Raw genomic sequence first — 17,166 nt, forward strand, 5'->3', positions numbered from 1 at the left:
TATGACTTTTTGTCATATTTTAGACGACATGCTATAGCATGACTTTTTTGTCATATTTTAGACGACATGCTATAGTATGACTTTTTAATCATATTTTGAAGGACATGCTATAGTATGACTTTTTTGTCACATTTTAGACGACATGCTATAGTGTGACTTTTTGATCATATTTTAGACGACATGCTATATTATGACTTTTTTGTCATATTTTAGACGACATGCTATAGTGTGACTTTTTGATCATATTTTAGACGACATGCTATAGTATGACTTTTTTGTCACATTTTAGACGACATGCTATAGTGTGACTTTTTGATCATATTTTAGACGACATGCTATATTATGACTTTTTTGTCACATTTTAGACGACATGCTATAGTGTGACTTTTTGATCATATTTTAGACGACATGCTATAGTATGACTTTTTTGTCACATTTTAGACGACATGCTATAGTGTGACTTTTTGATCATATTTTAGACGACATGCTATAGTATGACTTTTTTGTCATATTTTAGACGACATGCTATAGTGTGACTTTTTGATCATATTTTAGACGACATGCTATAGTATGACTTTTTTATCATATTTTAGACGACATGCTATAGTGTGACTTTTTGATCATATTTTAGACGACATGCTATAGTGTGACTTTTTGATCATATTTTAGACGACATGCTATAGTATGACTTTTTTGTCACATTTTAGACGACATGCTATAGTGTGACTTTTTGATCATATTTTAGACGACATGCTATAGTATGACTTTTTTGTCACATTTTAGACGAAATGCTATAGTGTGACTTTTTGATCATATTTTAGACGACATGCTATATTATGACTTTTTTGTCACATTTTAGACGACATGCTATAGTGTGACTTTTTGATCATATTTTAGACGACATGCTATAGTATGACTTTTTGATCATATTTTAGACGACATGCTATAGTATGACTTTTTTATCATATTTTGAAGGACATGCTATAGTATGACTTTTTGTCATATTTTAGACGACATGCTATAGTGTGACTTTTTTGTCATATTTTAGACGACATGCTATAGTATGACTTTTTAATCATATTTTGAAGGACATGCTATAGTATGACTTTTTTTGTCACATTTAGACGACATGCTATATTATGACTTTTTTGTCATATTTTAGACGACATGCTATAGTATGACTTTTTGATCATATTTTAGACGACATGCTATATTATGACTTTTTGATCATATTTTAGACGACATGCTATAGTATGACTTTTTAATCATATTTTAGACGACATGCTATAGTATGACTTTTTAATCATATTTTAGACGACATGCTATAGTGTGACTTTTTAATCATATTTTAGAGTACATGCTATAGTATGACTTTTTGATCATATTTTAGACGACATGCTATAGTATGATTTTTTAATCATATTTTAGACGACATGCTATAGTATGACTTTTTTATCATATTTTAGACGACATGCTATAGAGTGACTTTTTTGTCATATTTTAGACGACATGCTATAGTGTGACTTTTGGTCATATTTTAGACGACATGCTATAGTATGACTTTTTAATCATATTTTAGAGTACATGCTATAGTATGGACTTTTTGATCATATTTTAGACGACATGCTATAGTATGATTTTTTAATCATATTTTAGACGACATGCTATAGTATGACTTTTTTATCATATTTTAGACGACATGCTATAGAGTGACTTTTTTGTCATATTTTAGACGACATGCTATACTATGACTTTTTTGTCATATTTTAGACGACATGCTATAGTGTGACTTTTTTGTCATATTTTAGACGACATGCTATAGTATGACTTTTTAATCAAATTTAGACGACATGCTATAGTGTGACTTTTTGGTCATATTTTAGACGACATGCTATAGTTTGACTTTTGGTCATATTTTAGACGACATGCTATATTATGACTTTTTAATCATATTTTAGACGACATGCTATAGTATGACTTTTTTTATCATATTTTAGACGACATGCTATATTATGACTTTTTAATCATATTTTAGACGACATGCTATACTATGACTTTTTTTATCATATTTTAGACGACATGCTATAGTGTGACTTTTTGGTCATATTTTAGACGACATGCTGTAGTTTGACTTTTTGTCATATTTTAGACGACATGCTATATTATGACTTTTTAATCATATTTAGACGACATGCTATAGTATGACTTTTTTATCATATTTTAGACGACATGCTATAGAGTGACTTTTTTGTCATATTTTAGACGACATGCTATAGTATGACTTTTTGATCATATTTTAGACGACATGCTATAGTATGATTTTTTAATCATATTTTAGACGACATGCTATAGTATGACTTTTTTATGATATTTTGGATGACATGCTATAGTATGACTTTTTTGTCATATTTTAGACGACATGCTATAGTATGACTTTTTTGTCATATTTTAGACGACATGCTATAGTATGACTTTTTTGTCATATTTTAGACGACATGCTATGTTATGACTTTTTTGTCATATTTTAGACGACATGCTATATTATGACTTTTTGGTCATATTTTAGACGACATGCTATAGTATGACTTTTTGTCATATTTTAGACGACATGCTATGTTATGACTTTTTTGTCATATTTTAGAAGACATACTATAGTATGACTTTTTGTCATATTTTAGACGACATGCTATAGTATGACTTTTTGATCATATTTTAGACGACATGCTATAGTATGACTTTTTTGTCATATTTTGAACGACATGCTATAGTATGACTTTTTTGTCATATTTTAGACGACATGCTATAGTATGACTTTTTTGTCATATTTTAGACGACATGCTATAGTATGACTTTTTTGTCATATTTTAGACGACATGCTATGTTATGACTTTTTTGTCATATTTTAGACGACATGCTATATTATGACTTTTTGGTCATATTTTAGACGACATGCTATAGTATGACTTTTTGTCATATTTTAGACGACATGCTATGTTATGACTTTTTTTGTCATATTTTAGAAGACATACTATAGTATGACTTTTTTGTCATATTTTAGACGACATGCTATAGTATGACTTTTTGTCATATTTTAGACGACATGCTATATTATGACTTTTGGTCATATTTTAGACGACATGCTATAGTATGACTTTTTGTCATATTTTAGACGACATGCTATAGTATGACTTTTTTATCATATTTTAGACGACATGCTATAGTATGACTTTTTTGTCATATTTTAGACGACATGCTATATTATGACTTTTTAATCATATTTTAGACGACATGCTATACTATGACTTTTTTTATCATATTTTAGACGACATGCTATAGTATGACTTTTTTGTCATATTTTAGACGACATGCTATATTATGACTTTTTAATCATATTTTAGACGACATGCTATACTATGACTTTTTTTATCATATTTTAGGACGACATGCTATAGTATGACTTTTTAATCATATTTAGACGACATGCTATAGTATGACTTTTTTTATCATATTTTAGACGACATGCTATAGTATGACTTTTTTTGTCATATTTTTAGACGACATGCTATATTATGACTTTTTAATCATATTTTAGACGACATGCTATACTATGACTTTTTTAATCATATTTTAGACGACATGCTATAGTATGACTTTTTTGTCATATTTTAGACGACATGCTATAGTATGACTTTTTTAATCAAATTTAGACGACATGCTATAGTGTGACTTTTTGGTCATATTTTAGACGACATGCTGTAGTTTGACTTTTTGTCATATTTTAGACGACATGCTATATTATGACTTTTTAATCATATTTTAGACGACATGCTATAGTATGACTTTTTTATCATATTTTAGACGACATGCTATAGTATGACTTTTTAATCATATTTTAGACGACATGCTATAGTATGACTTTTTTGTCATATTTTAGACGACATGCTATAGTATGACTTTTTTGTCATATTTTAGATGACATGCTATAGTATGACTTTTTAATCATATTTTAGACTACATGCTATAGTATGACTTTTTGATCATATTTTAGATGACATACTATAGTATGACTTTTTAATCTTATTTTAGAAGACATGCTATAGTGTGAATTTTTGATCATATTTTAGACGACATGCTATAGTATGACTTTTTTGTCATATTTTAGACGACATGCCATAGTATGACTTTTTTGTCATATTTTAGATGACATGCTATAGTATGACTTTTTAATCATATTTTAGACTACATGCTATAGTATGACTTTTTGATCATATTTTAGATGACATACTATAGTATGACTTTTTAATCTTATTTTAGAAGACATGCTATAGTGGTGAATTTTTGATCATATTTTAGACGACATGCTATAGTATGACTTTTTTGTCATATTTTAGACGAAATGCTATAGTATGACTTTTTTGTCATATTTTAGACGACATGCTATAGTATGACTTTTTTATCATATTTTAGACGACATGCTATAGTATGACTTTTTTGTCATATTTTAGACGACATACTATAGTATGACTTTTTTGTCATATTTTAGACGACATACTATAGTATGACTTTTTTGTCATATTTTAGACGACATGCTATAGTATGACTTTTTGATCATATTTTAGACGACATGCTATAGTATGATTTTTTAATCATATTTTAGACGACATGCTATAGTATGACTTTTTTATCATATTTTAGACGACATGCTATAGAGTGACTTTTTTGTCATATTTTAGACGACATGCTATAGAGTGACTTTTTTGTCATATTTTAGACGACATGCTATAGAGTGACTTTTTTGTCATATTTTAGACGACGTGCTATAGTCTGACTTATTTGTCATATTTTAGACGACATGCTATAGTATGACTTTTTTATCATATTTTAGACGACATGCTATAGTATGACTTTTTTGTCATATTTTAGACGACATGCTATAGTATGACTTTTTTGTCATATTTTAGACGACATGCTATGTTATGACTTTTTTGTCATATTTTAGACGACATGCTATATTATGACTTTTTGGTCATATTTTAGACGACATGCTATAGTATGACTTTTTGTCATATTTTAGACGACATGCTATGTTATGACTTTTTTGTCATATTTTAGAAGACATACTATAGTATGACTTTTTTGTCATATTTTAGACGACATGCTATAGTATGACTTTTTGTCATATTTTAGACGACATGCTATGTTATGACTTTTTTGTCATATTTTAGAAGACATACTATAGTATGACTTTTTTGTCATATTTTAGACGACATGCTATAGTATGACTTTTTGTCATATTTTAGACGACATGCTATATTATGACTTTTTGGTCATATTTTAGACGACATGCTATAGTATGACTTTTTTATCATATTTTAGACGACATGCTATATTATGACTTTTTGGTCATATTTTAGACGACATGCTATAGTATGACTTTTTGTCATATTTTAGACGACATGCTATATTATGACTTTTTGGTCATATTTTAGACGACATGCTATAGTATGACTTTTTTATCATATTTTAGACGACATGCTATAGTATGACTTTTTAATCATATTTTAGACGACATGCTATATTATGACTTTTTTATCATATTTTAGACGACATGCTATATTATGACTTTTTTATCATATTTTAGACGACATGCTATATTATGACTTTTTGGTCATATTTTAGACGACATGCTATAGTATGACTTTTTGTCATATTTTAGACGACATGCTATATTATGACTTTTTGGTCATATTTTAGACGACATGCTATAGTATGACTTTTTTATCATATTTTAGACGACATGCTATAGTATGACTTTTTAATCATATTTTAGACGACATGCTATATTATGACTTTTTTATCATATTTTAGACGACATGCTATAGTATGACTTTTTGTCATATTTTAGACGACATGCTATAGTATGACTTTTTGTCATATTTTAGACGACATGCTATATTATGACTTTTTGGTCATATTTTAGACGACATGCTATAGTATGACTTTTTTATCATATTTTAGACGACATGCTATAGTATGACTTTTTAATCATATTTTAGACGACATGCTATAGTATGACTTTTTGTCATATTTTAGACTACATACTATAGTATGACTTTTTAATCATATTTTAGACGACATGCTATAGTATGACTTTTTTGTCATATTTTAGATGACATGCTATAGTATGACTTTTTAATCATATTTTAGAAGACATGCTATAGTATGACTTTTTTGTCATATTTTAGAAGACATGCTATAGTATGACTTTTTAATCATATTTTAGACTACATGCTATAGTATGACTTTTTGATCATATTTTAGATGACATACTATAGTATGACTTTTTAATCTTATTTTAGAAGACATGCTATAGTATGACTTTTTTGTCATATTTTAGAAGACATGCTATAGTATGACTTTTTTGTCATATTTTAGATGAAATACTATAGTATGACTTTTTAATCATATTTTAGAAGACATTCCATAGTATGACTTTTTTGTCATATTTTAGAAGACATGCTATAGTATGACTTTTTAATCATATTTTGAATGACATGCTATAGTATGAGTTTTTTGTCATATTTTAGACGACATGCTATAGTATGACTTTTTAATCATATTTTGAATGACATGCTATAGTATGAGTTTTTTGTCATATTTTAGACGACATGCTATAGTATGACTTTTTAATCATATTTTAGACGACATGCTATAGTATGACTTTTTGTCATATTTTGGACGACATGCTATAGAATGACTTTTTTGTCATATTTTAGACGACATGCTATAGTATGACTTTTTGATCATATTTTAGACTACATGCTATAGTATGACTTTTTAATCATATTTTAGACGACATGCTATAGTAATGACTTTTTGTCATATTTTGGACGACATGCTATAGTATGACTTTTTTGTCATATTTTAGACGACATGCTATAGTATGACTTTTTGTCATATTTTGGACGACATGCTATAGTATGACTTTTTATCATATTTTAGACGACATGCTATAGTATGACTTTTTTGTCATATTTTGAACGACATGCTATAGTATGACTTTTTAATCATATTTTAGACGACATGCTATAGCATGACTTTTTGTCATATTTTGGACGACATGCTATAGTATGACTTTTTAATCATATTTTAGACGACATGCTATAGTATGACTTTTTGTCATATTTTGGACGACATGCTATAGTATGACTTTTTTGTCATATTTTAGACGACATGCTATAGTATGACTTTTTATCATATTTTAGACGACATACTATAGTATGACTTTTTGTCATATTTTGGACGACATGCTATAGTATGACTTTTTTGTCATATTTTAGACGACATGCTATAGTATGACTTTTTATCATATTTTAGACGACATGCTATAGTATGACTTTTTTGTCATATTTTGAACGACATGCTATAGTATGACTTTTTAATCATATTTTAGACGACATGCTATAGCATGACTTTTTGTCATATTTTGGACGACATGCTATAGTATGACTTTTTATCATATTTTACACGACATGCTATAGTATGACTTTTTTGTCATATTTCAGACGACATGCTATATAATGACTTTTTGATCATATTTTGAACGACATGCTATAGTATGACTTTTTTATCATATTTTGAACGACATGCTATAGTATGACTTTTTTATCATATTTTAGACGACATGCTATAGTATGACTTTTTTTAATCATATTTTAGACGACATGCTATAGTATGACTTTTTGATCATATTTTGAACGACATGCTATAGTATGACTTTTTTATCATATTTTGAAGGACATACTATAGTATGACTTTTTTTTATCATATTTTAGACGACATGCTATAGTATGACTTTTTTTTATCATATTTTAGACGACATGCTATAGTATGACTTTTTAATCATATTTTAGACGACATGCTATAGTATGACTTTTTAATCATATTTTAGACGACATGCTATAGTATGACTTTTTTGTCATATTTTAGACTACATGCTATAGTATGACTTTTTTTTATCATATTTTAGACGACATGCTATAGTATGACTTTTTTGTCATATTTTAGACGACATGCTATAGTATGACTTTTTTATCATATTTTAGACGACATGCTATAGTATGACTTTTTTTTATCATATTTTGAAGGACATACCATAGTATGACTTTTTTGTCATATTTTAGACGACATGCTATAGTATGACTTTTTTATCATATTTTAGACGACATGCTATAGTATGACTTTTTTGTCATATTTCAGACGACATGCTATATTATGACTTTTTGTCATATTTTAGACGACATGCTATAGTATGACTTTTTAATCATATTTTAGACGACATGCTATAGTATGACTTTTTTGTCATATTTTAGACGACATACTATAGTATGACTTTTTTGTCATATTTTAGACGACATGCTATAGTATGACTTTTTATCATATTTTAGACGACATGCTATAGTATGACTTTTTGGTCATATTTTAGACTACATGCTATACTATGACTTTTTAATCATATTTTAGAAGACATGCTATAGTATGACTTTTTTATCATATTTTAGACGACATGCTATAGTATGACTTTTTTATCATATTTTAGAAGACATACTATAGTATGACTTTTTTGTCATATTTTAGACGACATGCTATAGTATGACTTTTTAATCATATTTTAGACGACATGCTATAGTATGACTTTTTGTCATATTTTAGACGACATGCTATAGTATGACTTTTTAATCATATTTTAGACGACATGCTATAGTATGACTTTTTGTCATATTTTAGACGACATGCTATAGTATGACTTTTTTATCATATTTTAGAAGACATACTATAGTATGACTTTTTTGTCATATTTTAGACGACATGCTATAGTATGACTTTTTAATCATATTTTAGACGACATGCTATAGTATGACTTTTTAATCATATTTTAGACGACATGCTATAGTATGACTTTTTGGTCATATTTTAGACTACATGCTATACTATGACTTTTTAATCATATTTTAGAAGACATGCTATAGTATGACTTTTTGATCATATTTTAGACGACATGCTATAGTATGACTTTTTTATCATATTTTAGAAGACATACTATAGTATGACTTTTTAATCATATTTTAGAAGACATGCTATAGTATGACTTTTTGATCATATTTTAGACGACATGCTATACTATGACTTTTTAATCATATTTTAGAAGACATACTATAGTATGACTTTTTGATCATATTTTAGACGACATGCTATACTATGACTTTTTAATCATATTTTAGAAGACATACTATAGTATGACTTCTTGATCATATTTTAGACGACATGCTATACTATGACTTTTTAATCATATTTTAGAAGACATGTTATAGTATGACTTTTTTGTCATATTTTAGACGACATGCTATACTATGACTTTTTAATCATATTTTAGAAGACATGCTATAGTATGACTTTTTTGTCATATTTTAGACGACATGCTATAGTATGATTTTTTTGTCATATTTTAGACGACATACTATAGTATGACTTTTCAATCATATTTTAGACGACATGCTATAGTATGACTTTTTTGTCATATTTTAGACGACATGCTATAGTATGACTTTTTTGTCATATTTTAGACGACATGCTATGTTATGACTTTTTTGTCATATTTTAGACGACATGCTATAGTATGACTTTTTTGTCATATTTTAGACGACATGCTATGCTATGACTTTTTTGTCATATTTTAGACGACATGCTATAGTATGACTTTTTGTCATATTTTAGACGACATGCTATAGTATGACTTTTTAATCATATTTTAGACTACATGCTATAGTATGACTTTTTAATCATATTTTAGACTACATGCTATAGTATGACTTTTTGTCATATTTTAGACGACATGCTATAGTATGACTTTTTAATCATATTTTAGACTACATGCTATAGTATGACTTTTTGTCATATTTTAGACGACATGCTATAGTATGACTTTTTAATCATATTTTAGACGACATGCTATAGTATGACTTTTTTGTCATATTTTAGACTACATGCTATAGTATGACTTTTTGTCATATTTTAGACGACATGCTATAGTATGACTTTTTTGTCATATTTTAGACGACATGCTATAGTGTGACTTTTTTGGTCATATTTTAGACTACATGCTATAGTATGACTTTTTGTCATATTTTAGACGACATGCTATAGTATGACTTTTTTGTCATATTTTAGAAGACATGCTATAGTATGACTTTTTTGTCATATTTTAGACGACATGCTATAGTGTGACTTTTTTGTCATATTTTAGACGACATGCTATAGTATGACTTTTTTATCATATTTTAGACGACATACTATAGTATGACTTTTTTGTCATATTTTAGACGACATGCTATAGTATGATTTTTTTGTCATATTTTAGACGACATACTATAGTATGACTTTTTTGTCATATTTTAGACGACATGCTATATTATGACTTTTTTGTCATATTTTGAACGACATACTATAGTATGACTTTTTTGTCATATTTTGAACGACATGCTATAGTATGACTTTTTAATCATATTTTAGACGACATGCTATAGTATGACTTTTTTGTCATATTTTAGACGACATGCTATAGTATGACTTTTTTGTCATATTTTGAACGACATGCTATAGTATGACTTTTTTTGTCATATTTTAGACGACATGCTATAGTATGACTTTTTTGTCATATTTTGAAGGACATACTATAGTATGACTTTTTTGTCATATTTTAGACGACATGCTATAGTATGACTTTTTTATCATATTTTAGACGACATGCTATAGTATGACTTTTTATCATATTTTAGACGACATGCTATAGTATGACTTTTTATCATATTTTAGACGACATACTATAGTATGACTTTTTTGTCATATTTCAGACGACATGCTATATTATGACATTTTGTCATATTTTAGACGACCTGCTATAGTATGACTTTTTGATCATATTTTAGACGACATGCTATAGTATGACTTTTTGATCATATTTTAGACGACATGCTATAGTATGACTTTTTTGTCATATTTTAGACGACATGCTATAGAGTGACTTTTTTGTCATATTTTAGACGACATGCTATAGTGTGACTTTTTTGGTCATATTTTAGACTACATGCTATAGTATGACTTTTTTGTCATATTTTAGACTACATGCTATAGTATGACTTTTTGTCATATTTTAGACTACATGCTATAGTATGACTTTTTGTCATATTTTAGACGACATGCTATAGTATGACTTTTTTGTCATATTTTAGACTACATGCTATAGTATGACTTTTTTGGTCATATTTTAGACGACATGCTATAGTATGACTTTTTGTCATATTTTAGACGACATGCTATAGTATGACTTTTTTGTCATATTTTAGACGACATTCTATAGTATGACTTTTTAATCATATTTTAGACGACATGCTATAGTATGACTTTTTGTCATATTTTAGACGACATGCTATAGTATGACTTTTTGTCATATTTTAGACGACATGCTATAGTATGACTTTTTGTCATATTTTAGACGACATGCTATAGTATGACTTTTTTGTCATATTTTAGACGACATGCTATAGTATGACTTTTTGTCATATTTTAGACGACATGCTATAGTATGACTTTTTTGTCATATTTTGGACGACATGCTATAGTATGACTTTTTTGTCATATTTTAGACGACATGCTATAGTATGACTTTTTGTCATATTTTAGACGACATGCTATAGTATGACTTTTTAATCATATTTTAGACTACATGCTATAGTATGACTTTTTGTCATATTTTAGAAGACACGCTATAGTATGACTTTTTGGTCACGGTTTGATAGACATGCTATTGTATGACTTTTTGAGTCATTTCTTTTGTCCAGGTTCAGGAAGTTAACAAAATGGTGCAGTTGTCAGCATACTTGTTTCACAGCCTGAAGGTACTGGGTTCGATTCCCTCCTGGGACTTGTTACGTGGAATTTGCATGTTCAAGCAAAACCAATAACCTAAAAGTAAAGTTTGTTGTCCATAATATGGATGACTAACTTATGCAATGCAGTCCATAATGTAAAACATTACATTCCACAGTTTGTCTGTGGAGGATTGCATGTTCTTGCTTGCAGTGTTACTTTGTCACATTTACGACTACAAGCGCATGTTAGTCGTCCATATTTTGCTTTTAGGTTATTACTTATGCAGGAACATGCACTTTCTACAAAGAAAGTCCCAGGCAGGTATCAAACCCCGGACCTTCAGACTGTGAGACGACAACGCTGATACCTGCACCACTGCCTTCCATTAATTGAACGAAAGTCGTACTTATAGCATGTCGTCAGAAATAGCACAAAAGTCATACTTTTTATAATGTCGTCCAAAATGGGACAAAAGTCATACTACAGCATTTCGTCTAAAATGTATTAAAAAAGTCACACTATATCACGTCCAAAAAGTATTAAAAAATGTGCACTTTAACGTTGTCCAAAAATTCATACTACAGCATGTCGTCCGAAAAGTGCTAAAAAAGTCATACTAAAGCATTTCGTCTAAAATGTGATAAAAAAGTCATACTATAGCATGTCGGGAGGCAACAACACTAACCACTGCACCACCATGCTGTTTTACATGATATGTTTAAAAGTGATATAAGTTACATAAGTCAGACAAACATGCAATAAAGGCAGCACCTTTAAAGGCACACTTTTTTTCATATTTTGGATGACATTTAAATATTTTAAACAACATACTACTTTTTACATTTTTCAGGCGACATGCTATTTTATGTTTTATTTTTCACACTATTGTATGAATAAAAAAAACCAAATGTGGACTACATACTATAGGATGACTTTTTAAAATATTTTAAACAACATGCAATAGTCTGACTATTTTGACCTGACATGCATGCCTCAAGCAGGGATGGAACTCATGACCTTCTGTCTGTAAGGCAAGAACCACTGCACCACTGTGCAATCATAGAATAGCATGTCATCTAAATAATGAAAAATAAATATCTAATAGCATGTCGTCTGAAAAATTGTCGTTAAAATGTGAAAAAAAAGTCAATTTCAACGACATGCTATTGTATGACCTTTTTTTCCATACTTTAATCGACATGCTATAGAGTGTATGTCCACCCAAAAATGGAATAAAAGTCACTATAGTATGTGGTTGCAAAAATGAAAATAAAGTCACACGCAAGACTTTCTCCTTCATTTTTTGAATGGGAATGACTTTTTCCAAGACATTTTGGATGACTGTCTATACAATAAAACATTTTTCACATTTTGTAGACATACTACAGTTTGACATTTTTTTTGTATTTTTTAATACTTTATACAGTGTTGGGTAGTGTAATTCACAATTTTATTGTCCACCACAACTTGCCATGAAGAAAAATCTGGAGAAGAGGAATTGATGAACTTTAAATGTCGCGAGATGAAAGTTTTAGTCAACCATCAGCTCTCTATTAGGCAGGCACAAGCACACCCAGGGCTGATATCCAGTCAGATATAGATATGGGTTGATAAGCCACATCCTGTGTTCTGCTGGTGGATTGGATGCATGTACTTGTTTAGTCTTTTCATTTGTTTGAACTAAACATCCGGTGCTGGCAAACCACATCTCATTGCAACAGGTTGCCAGTCGTGCACCTGTGCTAACGGTTTATTACAGGAAGGGGTTGTAATTTTCAGTTGGACCATTATCATGCCAAACATTTCCAAATCAATCCCTTTCAGCTTAAATACTATTAAAATCAGCGGCTAAATTTTGTGTGTGTGTGTGTGTGTGTGTGTGTGTGTGTGTGTGTGTGTGTGTGTGTGTGTGTGTGTGTGTGTGTGTGTGTGTGCGTGCGTGCGTGCTTTTACCAAATCCAAACTGGTAACCTGGTCAGTTCACAACGACACAGTTTAGAGACACATGAACTGAATCGAATGAAAATCAGATCCTCCACCAAAACGCTTTATAAACCATGTGCATCAGTGATGCTGCGAGACACAGACTGAATCTCTGATACACGAGTTGATCACGAACATATCAACAGAAACCAAGGCTGGAGAACAACCAAAATGGAGAAAGGAGAAGTTGTCTTCCTTTTAGCTTTTGGAGGCCTTTTTATTACATATATATATATATATATTACATATCTATATTACCAATATATTAAATTTCTATCCTTGATTTTTTTGGGAACGTAGCCCTGCAGCTTGTTGGACACCAAGTCACATGAACTGTATTTGCAGCAGGTTAAATCGTGAACCTCTGAAGTTATGCAGCTCTGACAAAGATCTCTTTTCCTGTTTTATCTCAACTGTAATCCCAATCAGACATAATTAATCATCCAGCCATCCCTGCTATTTATGTAAATGTATAAATACCCATTAAATCCATCATGATTTCACCATCAGCTGACTGTTTTCTTTCACTGCAGCATTCTGCTTTGTGGCTTCAGTTTCAGTTCCTCTGTAAAACTTTGCTCAAGTGTTAACCAGAGAAAATAGCTAGCTGGCTGCCGAAGGGATTTGAATGCATATCTTGATAAAGCCTCACTAATCTTCCATTCCAATCTGATTCTCAGTGGGATATATCTCTTATGTCTATACTTAGGTGACCCACGCAGCTTCTTTTGTGCATGTTCGGTTCCGCGGGATCAGTGAGAAATTGGAAAGAGATGTATTGCGCTCGTGCCACCTCAAATTGGATTGCATGGTTTCGTAAATGAAAGCAAATAATTTCATGGCTAATGGGCTTAATTTCAGGAAATAATTCCAGATTTCCACAGTTTGCTGTTTTGCATGTGCTTTCTGCAGCAGTCTTGCCACTTTTGGGAATATTGCTTTCGTGTGTTCATAGAATTTACTGGAATTAGAGAGCAGGATGATGTTGTTTAGCAGATGACTTTTAGGACATCCAAAGTTGATCACGTCAGACACTCTGCTTTATCCACTTCCTTTGAGTTTGCAGTAGCTGTTGTAGGTGGTGACAGGACCAGTACTGTTGTTCTCCAAGCTTTTATTCACCGGGACAGAACAGAGGAACAAAGTTATTACAAAAAGAGGATAAAAGAATGAACCCCCCCCCCTTCCCTGCCCGACATAAACAAGAAGTAAAAATGTGATTGCCAACAAAGAAGTGATTAAGCCTTACAAAAAAGTCTTCAGTGGTTAAATAAATAAAGAAATAGCTGTAATTAAATAATGAATGAAGGAATCAGTCCATAAAGCGTTGATTGATGTCCAGGAAAGGGGGTCTCTCTAATGGAGGCTGGCTGACAGTGATTGCGAAGGCCCATTTACCAGCTGATGTTTTGTTATGATTGGACATGTCAGTCTTCCTCCTCTGATTAAAAAGAAGGGGGGAGCCCAAATGCGCCCGGCGTCCTTTCCTTTATGTGTTTTTTTTTTTTCCCTATTCTTTTTCCATCCACTGGCATAAAGCGATGGGTGCATATTATTTTGTCAATCCGCTGGAGCGGGTGACATTCAGAGGTTTGTAAAGATGCCAACTGCCCTTTCCATGCTACCTTGAAGATGGCACTTTCTCCCACTAACTTAGTCATGAAACAGGTGTTCGTGCTGTTCGGGGCAAACAGGTTTCAAATGGATTGTTTTGTTTTGTATTAAAAAGATGGAGCAGCTTCCTGTGAACAGGTTTTTGTGCATTAACTTCTGTCAAATGTAACACAAAATCTTCAAGATTCATCTGACTGAATAAAGTATCTGGCCACTGGGCCAAACATCGGTCAGCACATTTAGTTCTAATGGTTACAGCTTAAGTTTATATATTTATTTTATAGTAGTTTGATTATTAAAAAAAATTCTGGAGAACAAACAATATAAAACTATGATGAGTCATTTGTCACTCTACGTGGCAGCGAAGGCCCTCCTCAAGAGGTACATCCCTGCTCACACATATCAATCATTATGCAATTTTAAAAGGAAGACATATTTTTTTTGACAAATATCTCAAAAATTTACTTTTTTTGGCAAAAAAAAAGCACTACCAACTACAAAAACTCAACTACTTCACAATTCAAATCTCATGCAGCAGAGTAGTGAAACAACAATGACAATATAGGGTTAGGTAGATAATATCAGATAAATAAACATCAAATTTCCCTATCACCTAAAAGAAATTGAATCTAGAGTCGTGACCCTGATCTTGGCCCCCACAAGGGGCAGAGTGTTAAATGTGCATGGTTTCTGATATAAATAACAGGTCCAGCAGAAAGACTGGCATGCTGGTAGGTAACTGCAGAGGACAGAAGACAGACAGGAGTCAGAACCAGACAAAGAATAACGAGAGTCAAACTCACTCCGTGTTGCTGCAGCGTGGTGACAGGTGCAGCCAGGCTGTGATTACTGGGATTGACAGCAGCTGTGCCAGCCGTTCGGAGGAGTGGAAGTGGGAGGTGTCTGGAGGTGGGCAGTGGAGAAAGCCACACCCTCCTGACACAGACCAAATCATAAAGCACATGGCAGATAATAACTAACACGGGTAATGAGAGGAAACACGAGGAGAGGAGATCGGGGGAAAACAGGGAAAACACGGATGCTGACAAGATATTTGTTGGCTGAAAGAAAACTAACAGAAATAAAACAATTAAACTGATACTACAAAGTAAACGAAATAGAGACTCTTTATCTTTTCCAGTATTTTTCCACCTCCTGTGTGTTTGTAATAAACAATACTATATAGAGATTAATTTCTCTGATGCAACAGCTCTAAGAACTGTTTTTATTTTACGAGTGATCCAGTCGAAGCAGTTTTAAGATTTGAGAAACATCTCTTGCCATCACTTCATCACAGCTGACAGCTACAAGCAGGAAGTTTTATTCTGTGAAATAATTTTAATCATTTTGGTAAAACTAGCTGAATGTTTCATGCCTGGCTTGTACAAAACCCCAATTATATTTATTGGAAAGACTAAAACAAAATCATCTTATTGATTACAAGTGATTGAGATTATTGGGACAAAATGAGATTGTACAACGTTCATTGCTGAGATTTCATAAGTTGGTGGCATTACTAAAAATAATGTCGTTAAGACTGGACAAAAAAATAGACGAGCAGTCTGCTTAGTATGTTAGGATGACCAACAAGGTAGTCTGTAAACTGTGTGAAAGGTTTTCAGAGGACAGTTGTGGGTGTCC

The sequence above is a fragment of the Embiotoca jacksoni genome, unplaced genomic scaffold (genome assembly GCF_022577435.1).
Source record: "Embiotoca jacksoni isolate LCO1_2020_lvr unplaced genomic scaffold, fEmbJac1.0.p SCAF_53, whole genome shotgun sequence".
Classification (NCBI taxonomy): Eukaryota; Metazoa; Chordata; class Actinopteri; family Embiotocidae; genus Embiotoca; species Embiotoca jacksoni.